This window comes from Protopterus annectens, chromosome 4.part0, assembly GCF_019279795.1.
Source record: "Protopterus annectens isolate FY-2018-M chromosome 4.part0, PAN1.0, whole genome shotgun sequence".
In the NCBI taxonomy this organism is placed as follows: Eukaryota; Metazoa; Chordata; order Ceratodontiformes; family Protopteridae; genus Protopterus; species Protopterus annectens.
Genome location: NC_056733.1, coordinates 1,866,590,288 through 1,866,603,286, shown reverse-complemented (window position 1 = coordinate 1,866,603,286; position 12,999 = coordinate 1,866,590,288). Strand labels below are relative to the sequence as shown.

Here is a 12,999-nt window from a genome sequence, read left to right as displayed (position 1 = left end):
ATTTCTTAATTGTAAACCCTCCATGTTTTCTTCCAAAATTGCTATTTTATGGAGGGATTATTAGGGGAAGAGCAACATTTTGAGCCAAAAATTGGGGACAGTTGAGAGGTTGGCTATGCCTAATTCTATAAAGCAATTTATTTGCATGTACCTCTCAACCTGTTAATGCAGTAAATCTGAACAAGGCCAAATATATTGGGGCACATATAAACAGTACTAAAATTGCTCTTGTATAAATTGAGACAGTTGATAGAACGGCTCTTACTTTAACATGCATTTTTATGAAGGTTATGAAGTCTGAAACTTATTATTTAGTGACTTCTGGCAAATCATTTAGGAATTAAAACTACAAATTTTATGAACAACAAACCAAAAATAAGAAGCAAAAATCTATTCATTCTTTGAAAATCTGGACAGTTGGGAGGTATAGTTCAGCTGGGCCTGTCTGAGTTTGCTGCCCTTCCCCTGACAAAATAATGGTTGAACTGGAGCCTCTGCAGCCATTCCAATTAACCATTACTTGGCTATTTCACTCCATTTACCATAAACACTAATGTGCATACTGCTTTACTTCAATGATTGGACTTCATTTGAAAGTTTTATTTTGTATTTTACAGCACAAACATTAAGTCATCTGTTAAACAAAGCAATGCAGTCTCACAATGAAAACTTAGCATTAAAACTTCTCTGCCCTTGAAACTCACATTCATTGAAACAGCATTGAAACCCACATTCAAAGAAAATACATTTTGCCAGTGGCAGATAAAGATTAATTTTGGGCTGTTTTCAATCATAGGCCCCTTGCATATGAAACATACATGTGCTCTTTGATACACCTTCCTCATTGTACTAAAATTATATTCCTTGTACAATACAGTACACTTGTTAGAGGGTGTTTTAAATTTGTTTTGAACATTTTTCCAGTAAGCAATGAAACAAAACATATGCACCCATAATGGCAAAACTGCCCAGTTGAGAACATTTATCATAAAAAGTCTACTCAGACTTCCACAGTCCACCATTATTAGTAAATATACACAATTCTACAGTCCACCATTATTAGTAAATATGCACAATTCCACAGTCCACCATTATTAGTAAATATGCACAATTCTACAGTCCACCATTATCAGTAAATATGCACAATTCTACAGTGCACCTTTATCAGTAAATATGCACAATTCTACAGTCCATATTCAGTGAATTCAGTTCTTGCCATAGCTGTCAACCTTAGCACAAAAACCTGGACGAAGCCAATAATGGGGAATACAGTCCCAAAAATAGGGACAAATTTAAAATATTCATCTTATAAACTTAGAAAATTGCTAGAAAAAAAGGTTGTGCTACTATGTATTCTGAAGAACATGAAGTTTGAAATTCAAATGCCGGTCAATTTTACTGCGGACAGAACAAAAACAATTTTCAGCAGAGACGAGGGATTAATACTGCAGACACGTCTTTGTAAAATGGCAGGGCATCAGAGCAAATCCACACAAACACAGAGAGGAGATGCAGACTCCACACAGAAGCCACCCCAACCAAGAATCAAACCAGAAAACCTATAGCTGTGAGGCAACAATACTACCACTGCACCATCAAATCTGCAAGGAATTAAACATTCAGAAACCTGAAGTCTGAAATTCAAATGCCTGTCAATTTTACTGCGGACAGAACAAAACAATTTTCAGCAGAGATGCAGGGATTAATACTGCAGACACGTCTTTGTAAAATGGCAGGGCACCAGAGCAAATCCACACAAATACAGGGAGGAGATGCAGACAGAAGCCACCCCAACCAAGAATCAAACCAGAAAACCTACAGTTGTGAGGTAACAATACTATCACTGCACCATCAATTATACAAGGAATTAAACATTCAGAAACCTGAAGTCTGAAATTCAAATGCCTGTCAATTTTACTGCGGACAGAACAAAACAATTTTCAGCAGAGACGAGGGATTAAAACTGCAGACACATCTTTGTAAAATGGCAGGGCACCAGAGCAAATCCACACAAACACAGGCAGGAGATGCAGACTCCAAACAGAAGCCACCCCAACCAAGAATCAAACCAGAAAACCTACAGCTGTGAGGCAACAATACTACCACCGCACCATCAATTATGCAAGGAATTAAACATTCAGAAACCTGAAGTCTGAAATTCAAATGCCTGTCAATTTTACTGCGGACAGAACAAAACCAATTTTCAGCAGGGATTAAAACTGCAGACACGTCTTTGTAAAATGGCAGGGCACCAGAGCAAATCCACACAAACACATGGAGGAGATGCAGACTCCACACAGAAGCCACCCCAACCAAGAATCAAACCAGAAAACCTATAGCTGTGAGGCAACAATACTACCACTGCACCATCAAATACGCAAGGAATTAAACATTCAGAAACCCTTAAGTCTGAAATTCAAATGCCTGTCAATTTTATTTAACATTTTTAATCAGGACAGTCTGACTTGGAACAAATAAACAATTTTCAGCAGAGGCCCAGGAAGAAATAATGCAGACATGTCTTTGTAACATGGGAGGGCACAAAAGCAAACCCACACAAACACAGGGAGAAGATACAGACCCCACAAAGAAGGAACCCCAGCCAAGAATCAAACCCAAGAACCTGCAGCTGTGAGGCAACAATGCTACTACTACACCATCAAATATCAAGCATTGCAACATTTACAAACCACAGATATTATGAGGAACAGATCAGATCGAATATGAGGTAAAAATCTGAAATTTTTTACAAATGGTGGTGGGTAGGGAACTCAAGTCTTTAACACCTGCATACAGGGTACAGGGTTCAAGCCTGAGGCATTCCCTACCACACCACCATAAGCACCTGGGGCATTTTCACACACACACACACACACACACACCCACTCACACACAGTAGCTAAGCACCATACACACACACCACCACACACAGCACACCAAGCACCTCAAGCACCAGCAAGCACAAGCCACATACACAAAGCACAAAGACCCGAGATCCCAATGCCGACGAGATCCCTAAGGCTCTGTCCCGAGTCCCTGCTGCTCCTCTTGCAGTCCGGACGCGTCCCATAATCCTGGCGGGTCTGTGCACTTTTACAGTGCACAGACGTCTCCTTGTGTCCCCCTATGGGGACGGCCGGGCTGCCTTGAGCATGCGCATAGACCGATAAGTCGGGACTCGGTCTATGCGCATGCGCGAAGTCCACGAATTTTAAAAAAATATTTTTTTTTATTTTTCATTTTTTTTTCTTTCTTTTTTTATTTTTGAGGGGGCTGCAGTCCGGCAGCCCTATGCCACGAGCCGCCCCTGTTTAGGAGACATGATCTGCCTTTTACAAACCCGAACTGGGTGGGGTCCAGAGTTTGGAGATTACCAATGTCAGTGTTTATAAGTTCCATGATGATATGTTCCATAGCCTTGCAGACCAGGCTCGTCAGGCTAATGGGGCGGTAGTTCCCGGGATCCATGGTGGCTCCACTTTGTGGAGTGGGATGACTGTCACGGTGCACCATTCACTGGGCACAAAGCCTGAGGTAAGGCTATGATTGAACATGGTACTTAGGTGGGTTGTCAGTTCGTTCTGTAGTTCGTGTAGAACGCAGCCTGGGATGTTGTCAGGTCCCATGGATGCTGTGTTCTTGGCTTTGGAGAGTGTGGTTTTCACCTGTGCAGCCATGATTACAGGAACTTTGCATTCTTCTGGTATAGAGATGGGCCCTTTAGGGGGTGGGGGGGGTGGGGTAAAGTTAGCACTGAACTTATCTGCCAGGATGTTGGCAATATCAGTTGGTTCTGTATATTTAGTGCCATTGTACTATAACTCATAGCGGATCTGGGTGTTGCCATTGCGATTGACATAGCTATAGAATGCTTTGTGGTTGTCTTTAGAATCAGTGGCAATTTTCTTTTCGGAACTAGCTTTGGAGGATTTTATGAAGGATCTCAGCTTCTTACTGAGGCTGACCAGGGAGTTCCTCCAGTCATGGGATTTTACTCTTTTTTGCAACAGTTTCTTTCTTCTGTTATAGAGTTTGTTTATGGCAGGGGGCCACCAGATTGGCTTCCTTTTTCTGGAGGATAGCATCTTGGTTCTGTAGGGATTGCACAATCCATGCACTCGTGCAAGTGCTTATAAACTGCATTTGTGTAGGATTCAGCAGTCGTACCTCTATTGTTCGTCTGCATGGGTGTCGTAAAGTTTGCCACTTCTGTCTTAAGCGTGAAGTTGGCTTTGGAGAAATTTTTTACGGTGGTTTCCCTAATGGGGGCTGGGGGCAGGATGTGGATGTGCAGGGTGATTAGCTTGTGGTCGGATCTGACCAACGAGGAACTGACCTCTGGTGTGGAACACTGGTTGCCCATGTTGGTAATGGTGGGGGTGTGGATAAGTTGATCCAAGGTGTTGGGATTTATGAATTCCAGAAAACATTGAGCAAAAGAGTTGGTACATGAGTAGTTTTCCCAGTTAATGGTGGGGTAGTTGAAATCGACCATTATTAGGGTGTTTGGTTGTACCCTAATATTTTTTCCACTGTATCAAGAAATGAGAAGTGGGAATGCTGGGGCATGGTGGGGGATCTGTAGCAAACTACAATTTGGATTGCGGTCTTGCCCAGAGAGTTAGTTGCACTTGGATAATCTCGGATGCATTATGCTGAGCAACTAGCCTGGAGGTGTGGATATCCTTAATGAATTTGGACATGCCTCCACCTTTAGTGTTTCGGTCCAGGTTAGGTGGCCGAAAGGTCTGGTATGAATTATAGCTTGGTAGTGCAAGGGTGCTCTCTGGAGCATTGAACCAGGTCTGTGTCACTGCACAGATGTCGATGTTCTCCATTTTAAGGAGTGCCTTGAGTGAGTGCATTTTGAGGTTTAGACTTCTAGCATTGAGTAGCATTACCCTCAGATTTTGCTTGCTTGTACCTGTTATAGTAGTGAATTTCTCATTTGAACCTTGCCTTAAAAAGGCACTATAGGGGTGGCAAGAGCCTTAGCCAGTATCCAGAATCCCAAGAGTGACAGGTGCAGGCCATCTCTGGCAAAGCATCGTGGTCTGTCGATCATGTCATCCCTGGCAGACAGATACTGGATTGCCTTAGAATGACACCAGAAGCTTAGCCAATTGTTGAAGTCAATCATTTTGTCCTTGTACTGTGGTATAATTCTGGGTGATGGCAGGATGCTACTCAGGGCTAGGGTCATACCTGCCTGGGCTACAAGATTGGAAAGTACCTCTATGTCTCTTTTCATGTAGTCCAGGGAGGTACGTCTCGGGTCATTCACACCAACATGCACAATGACAAATTCCTTATCCTTGACACTATCCCTCTCACCCCAACCTTTTTTTCATAAATACTGTTGGTCTTTATCCACAGAAATGCATGTAAGAATTAGGATATCATAATTGGTATGCATTTTAAAATAGAATTTCAGTTTTGTGTCATTGCTCTTGAAGGCAATTATGGGTATAATCAGCAAATGTTCTGTCTCCTAGTGTCAAAAAGTTAAAGGCCTGATGGTACTGCATTTTGTGTTTTAGGAGTCTGGACACACCAAAATTAACCCTCGTTTTGAACTTGAACACAGCACACATGAAAAAGATAGCCACAGTTGCATAACATTTTCACAGCTAAAAAAACAGCCTTATATGAGTAGAATGTTTTGGTAATTAAGGCACAAAAAGAGAATTTCAGTCAAAAAACTATGAATGATTTCTCAGGCCTGATGTAGGCCCTCTGTAGTTGTATGTAAGCTCTCGCTATAAACTCTTAACTAATGTTTCTGAGCAGAAAGCTGGCCAGGTTCATAAAAAGCTCCTAGAAGATCAATTTAGGATTGCACTGAGCCGCCCTGCTAGTGCTGAATTGAAACCATGATTCAAAAACAAGTCTCCTCATAATTGATTAAATGAAGCATTCATTGCCCTGCAGCAGACTAAATAAAGAGTTCAGGGATGCCACAGGCCATACACTCGTGACTGTAGCAGCTTGACATCATATGGATATCAGGCAAGTGGCATGATTATTAGGGCAAATCTAAGCATGGCTGACTAATATTTAGTGAATAAAATACAAGTCTACCCAGTGTTCTTAGGTCTGAGACTTTTGGACATGGTGTAGCTGTAAAAGATAACAATTGTTCAGGTTTCTCTTGCAAAGCATGCCAAAGAAAAAGAAAATACTGGAATTGTGTGTATTTACTGATGAGACCATTCAATGACAAATAACACTGTTATTTACTTCAAAATGCCTCCCCAAAAACAACTTTCTTTGAAACTCCATCTTCATGAGCCCCTCCCCAACTCAATACATGAAAACATCAATTTCAATATCTGATTAAAGCCAATGTCTTTGTTCAGTCTGTTGGTTGGGGTGGGTGGATTTCAAATTCCTCCGCATAACAATGCTAATGAGTATTCTATGATCTTCACAAGTTTTCATTATATGGTGACTTGACTTCAATCTGTTTTGCTTAAATGTTTACCAAAAAAAGAATCAAGAACCAGAGAGAGATAATTAATAAAATGTATAAATAAAATGTATGTATTCACGCTAACTATGCATCTGAGTTGCTCATTTTCATTCTTCCTCAATGAATGGGTCTTGGATCCAAACTCGGATCCAGCTTAGATGCATTTCTTCCAGACTGTTGGATCTAAAGCATGAGCTCCACTCCTTACCATAATGTCCCTAACCCCTGTATTACCTAAGATCGAGTTTACTGCTCAATCTGTAAAAGGTTGATTATAGCCTACAGAAAGAAAATGGACAGAGTAGGGGCTCAAACAGGAACAGCGATTTCATATTTCTATCAGATCATTCCCAAGGAAAAGGAGAGGTGGAAAGAGGGTGTGAAGTTTAGAAAGAATGAAAATGACCAACACAGATGCATAGTTATGGTGAACACGTAACTTTTATATCTGATGTTGTCATTTTCATTCATTCCTCAATGAATGGGACAGAGTCCCCAGCTATGATAACCTTGGGTGACCCTCAACGAAGGATGTTCCGGAGTAATGCAGAACCAGAGGCAGCCCTGCTTCTGGAAATGAGGTCCAATTGTAATTAACAATAAAAATGTGAGCACTGGACCAAATGGCTGCAGCGCAAATATCATTAATAGAGGCTCTAGCCCAGAACACAGATGACATAGCCATAGATCTAGTGGACAGTGCTTTAGGGGGTCTTGGTAAAGGCAGACCTCATAGAAAATAAACATGAAATGCAATCCATTAACCATTTGGCTAAGGTAACTTTAGAACATTGTTTTCCCAATCTATTGCGGGCAAAGGAGATGAACAGCTGGTCAATTTTCCTAAAATTCTTTGTCCTATGAAGATAAAAAAAAAAAAAAAAAAAAGGTGAATCATGTACTCTTCTTTACTGGAAATTTTGGAAAGAACACATGAAAATTAATCAGTTGGTTCATATTTGTCTCAGAGGATACTTTATGTAGAAAAGATGGATTAGTGTATAAGGTAACTCTATCTTGATGGACTATCAAATAAGGTGGTTTTGAGGAGATTGTTTGAAGTTCAAAAATGTGCCTAGCTGAACTAATGACCACTAGGAAAATTGTCTTCCAAGAAAGAAATTTGAGATCAGACTTACCTGAGGACTCAAAGGAAGGTTGAGTCAAACTCTGCAACACAAGTCTAAGGCCCCATGGTGAGGTAGGATCTTTAATGATCAGAGGTCTTGGTAAAAAGGTAACTTTAAGGAAAGCTTTGCATAATCTAGATGAATATAGAAGGAAAGCATTACCTCCAGTGTGTTAATTGGAGATGGCTGGTATTTGAACTTTAGTGGTGGAAAACTAGCTCCTTCTTGAAAAACTGAAGTGAGAAAGTCTAAAACAGCAGGAAATGGAGCAGTAAAATGGTCTAATTCTCTATGATGTGTCCAATAAGACAATATTTTCCATTTACTCGTATATATTTTCCTAGTGGAGACTTTTTGGGATAATATTAAAATTTGGTGAACCGGAGAAGAAAGCCTGGACTATATAGCCTTCAATGGAATTGGACAAACCATGCGGTCAACTTGAGGCCTGGAATGTCCGGGTGAAGCATCCCTGTGGATAAGATACCAGATTTTGACTGGGGTCCAGCATCCAAGGAGGACATAAGAGGTGAGATCATGGGAACCAGAGCCAAACTTGCCAAGGCCAAAAGGGGGCAATGAAAATAACCTTGCTCTTCAACCAGAGTGCTTTCTGAAGAAATTTGTGAATTAGAAGTAAGTGGGAGTAAGCGTACAAGAGACCAAAGCACTAAATGTGAACCACAGCAACTCTCGGTGACTCCCCCTGAGGGGGGATTAGGTCAAAGAACCTGCTACGCTATTGTTGAGGGAAGAGGCAAACAGATCACAGCAAGGTTGACCCCATCAACAGAAGATTCTCTCTGCCGCTGTATGACTGAGAGACCACTCATGAGGCATCAGAATAGTCCTGCTGAGCTTGTCAGCTAGAACACTGGATTTCCCCAGTATGTGCATTGCTAGGAGAAAATGGTTGGAGGACATCTCCCACTGTCACACTCTTATTGCTTTTCAGCAAAAGGGGTAAGACCTGATTCCCCCGTTTGTTGATGTACCAGATCACTGACATGTTGTCCATTTGGATATCAATTGTTCCTAGAGGAAGAGAGCTCTGTAAATCCTGAAACACTAAAAGGACTGCTCTGATATCAAGGACATTGATATTCAAATCGGCCTCTTCTGGGGGCCATATGCCTTGGACAGTTTGTCCCAAGAAGTGCCTCCCCCACCTCAAATGGGAGGCGTCTGTGATCACTGTGGCTGTTGGGGGTGGAAATACAAATGGATGTCCCTGACAAACTTTGTTGGATGGAATCCAACAAAATAGGGAGTCCCTGCAAACCCAATAAAGTTTTATAGGATGGTTCAGAGGCTGATGAAGAATCAACCATTGAAATGCTAGAGGAAAGATTTGCATGTGGAAATGAGCAGCTGGTAGTGGGGTAATCACTACAGCCATTGACCCCAAGGCTTGAAGAACCAGCTTTACTGGGGGACAAGGATGTGAAAGAATCAGAATGACATGCAATTTTAAGGTCTGTACTATGTTTGTAGGAAGAAAAGCTTAACTGATTGGTTGTGTCCAGCCAAGTACCTATAAATACCAAGACTTGAACTGGTTAGAGATGAGACTTGGAATAACTGACTGTGATTTCTAAATACTGACATAATTGGAGTAAGTAATCCCTGTCCTTTTTTATGAGATGGCTGGTTGAGGCGTTTAGGAGCTAGTCATCTAGATAAGGAAACACTCTGAATTGAAGCAATCTGAGATGCGCTGCTACCACTGCCATACATTTGGCAAACATCCTGGGGGCTGTGGTGAGCCCAAAGGGCAGGGTCTGAACTGATAATGACTGTCCCCAGCTGAAAGTCCAGATATCTTCTGGAGCGTCTGCTCATTTTGATGTAATAGTATGTATCCTAGAGATCTATGGCACACTTCCAGTCTTCCTTCTGCAGAAGAGGCAGAATGGACTGAACTGTGGCCATTCAGAACTTGGAGTTCTTTACACATTGATTTAGATTACTAAGGTCCAAAATGGGCTTCATGTCCCCTGTTTTCTTACGCACTAAAAATAAACTTGACTAAGTTCCAAATCCTCTCTGGTCTGGTGGAACCTCCTAGAGGACTCTTTTGTCTAACAGCTTTTGAACTTCTAGAGCTGTCAACTCCCACTGATTGGCTGGAACATCGGGGAGATTTTTCCATTTGTGTGAATAGATTTGTAAAAAGAGACTGAAATACCCTCAGAACATAATTCACTGCACCCAAGTGCCTTTTGTGATTGATGTCCAGGTTTCTATGTACAGAGACAAGCGCCCCCGACTGCCCCCAGAGGAAAACAGTAGGGCAACCATTTAGGAACACTGAAAGGGTCTAACCAAAAAGGAATCTTGAAACCTTTGGTTTTGCAGGCCACCTCTACCACGAGTGTGGTGTCTTCCATTGTCAATGCCCCGTCTACCTCTGGGGAAAAATTCCCCTGGCAAGTCTTGAAATGGTCCTTGTGATTTTCAGAACCACATCTTATTACCACCATGCTAATTTCTAAAAAAAAAAAAAAAAAAAAAAAAAATCTCTGCAGTGTAGTAAAACAGAATCCCACAGTAGACAAGGTCTTTCCATCTTGCTCACTAAAGGAAAGTGTTTCTTTTACTGTGGGCCCAAATAAAGTAGATCAATCAAAGAGAGCACTGATGAAAGAAGACTTAAATGGCTCCACAATATGCACATCCAGACATGTCTCATGAAGGCAAAGCCTGAACCCACCACCCATGAGGAACTTTCCGCTGCATGAGAGATTAACCTTATGGACACATTAGAAATAGAATGAAGGGTGACCAACTGCAAAGAAAACTGTTTCTGTTCCTCCACTGGCATGGATCCAGGGCTAGACTTAGAAAATTCCTTAATCAAGCCTCTCTGCAATTTGTTAAAATATGCCAAGTAGTTGAACAAGTGTAGCACAAAGGTCACAGAGACATAAATGCACTCCAAACCTGTCCATTACCCAAGACTCCCTATTAGGAGGATGAACAGGAAAACTCTGTTCAGCTAGATCCTTTATTGTGGCTGCCACCACAACCATGGCATCTACAGGAACTCCCTAACTCCAATAAGGCCAGTCTTTGGGCAGAACGTGAAACTTGTCCGGGTGACAGGGAATTGGTTTTACAGTATATGGTTCCTTCCATGCCCGGTGGGACACAAGATCTATAAAGTCTTCCGCTGGATGAGTAAACCAAGATGTAGAAGGGCCAGATGCAAATTCTTCCAGGAATACTGACTTCTCCTGGGAAAGGGTAAGAGAATACCATCCACCTTTCTGGCTAAGGATCTCTAGAATATCTCTTATGAAGACATCTTCTGGTGGTGATCTGGGGGACCAGTCCCTTTCATCGAAGTGGGTATCTTCAGTTAAAAATTCCTGTAGGGATTCTAAGTGCCTCCTTTTACATTATCTCTTTCATGGGACCACTTCAGTGGGATGATCTGGAGAGGTATTGGAAGTGAGGGGAAGTTCCAGTGCAGAAACTGTCTGGAAGCTCATACGGGATCGGCTGTCCTGAGGAATAGGTTGATGAGGCTCAGAAGTCTGATCCGAAGGGGGTATGGGGGTAAGATCTAAAGAAACAAGAGTAGAAAGCACTCTCAGATAAGAAAAAGCCCTCCCCATCACATCAAAAGCAGAAGTACCAGAAGAAGTGTAAGCTAACCTCACCAGGGCTGAAATTCCAAATGCCACTAAGCTCCAACCCTGCCCAGGCTCCTGTTGTGAGGAAGGAATTGGACCCATGCTGTCCAGCACTGAGGCTCTCAGACAGAACAATAGCTCTGAAACAATTGGAGTCAAAAACATCCCACCTGGATCCGGTGCTGATGCTTTGAATCCAAGACTCATCGTGCTCTAAGAGGGTTGGTGCCAAACGAGTCAGGTACACAGTTGGATTCAAAGAAGAAGCTGTCTTCGGAACTGACACTTTGACTCTTGCAACTTTTGGATCTGAGGGCACCAAAATCACTGCATGGATCGGAGAAGGACAGACAATGGAATGCAGTACAGGTTGAAGGCTCTCAGCTCCAATGGAACATGGAGATATAAGACTCCCATTTGGATCTGAGCTTTGAGGAATTTCCTTATCATCCTATCCACATCTGCTTCAGACAGACTTTGGGAGGACCTGATGGAAGATGAAGTGGAAGGAGAATGAGACAATCTCTTGGGTTTCACCTGTTAGAAAGGAGATTGGAGAGAAGCAAGGGCTTCAATGTTGTGGAGACTTGGATATTCTGGATGTCAGATCCAAATGCTTAAATTGCTTAGCAGAAGGCTCTGATACAGGAGCAGATTTAGAAGACCAGACAGGAGAGCATTTTCTATGCTCCCTACACTCCAAAGCCATTTTAGACTTATTGGAGGGGTTTTGAGAGCCTGAGATAGAAGCTGAGGAAGAAGAGGCAGAAGCTGGAAGCAAACCCTCCAAGACTATCTTATTTTGTCTATCGCTTTGGTCCCTAGAGTTGAACCCCACACAGATATAGCAAAGGGTTTCAAGATGGCCAGCCCTTAAGCAACAGACATACTCCCTGCGGGCATCAGAGCTGGATATCTTATGCCTACAGGAAGTGCGCTTTTTAAAACCTGTTGGCTTCTCAGCCATCTTAAAGGAAAGAAAAAGAGAAGAGAAGTCTCTTTTTTGATTTTTTTTTTACAGCAAAAAAAGGAAAATAAAGGAAAGAAAATTACCAACGATGGTAATAATTAACTACCCTAAAGGTGGGTAAGAGAGATTTTTTTATATAGAGAACAAAGGGAAAGAATTATCAATGATGCTAACTAGAGACACCCTATACCAATGGGTAGAAAGAAAAGGTACTTACTGAGAGAAAAACAAGTAAAGGGAGGACAGGGTTATAGACAACAGATAAAACTAATAGAGAATGTATTGAAATCTTCTTTTACTCACAAAATAATAACTAAAGCAAACCCAGAGCTCGAGAGAGTGTGTTCTACATCCAAACCATAAGAGCGGAAAATTAAATCAGAGGTAATACAGTGGTTAGTTAGGGGCATTGTGGTTAAGAGGAGGAGCTCGAAAGTCAGATCCAAGTGTTTAAAAGAAATGCAGCTGAGTCAGATCTGAAGTTGGATCCAAGATCCATTCACTGTGGAATGAATGAAAATGATATCAGATCATATTGGTTAAGATTCCCCTAGCATCAAAATATCCCAATTTTTTACAGTGGAAAAATGCACCTGCTGGTGTTTAGATCATCAGCTGGTTCCAGAAGACTCCATCTTTCCTTCAGTCAGCAAGTCTGTTTTAGATTCCCAGAGCAGGTCTGCTACTGGTAAATTGGAGGACATCCAGGTGCAGAGAGTACTGTCTGAAGCTTCTCAGTGGTGCATCACCAACTTTGATGTTTTAATAAGATATTTATCTTGGTGCGTT

The 12,999-nt window shown here is 41.8% G+C and overlaps 1 protein-coding gene across 1 annotated transcript in view; it reads right to left on the bottom strand.

The window, feature by feature from the left end:
- The window catches only part of DOCK2 (dedicator of cytokinesis 2), a 4,134,711-nt gene that overhangs the window by 2,622,285 nt on the left and 1,499,427 nt on the right, over positions 1-12,999 (bottom strand). The gene's annotated exons all lie outside the window — the stretch shown is intronic.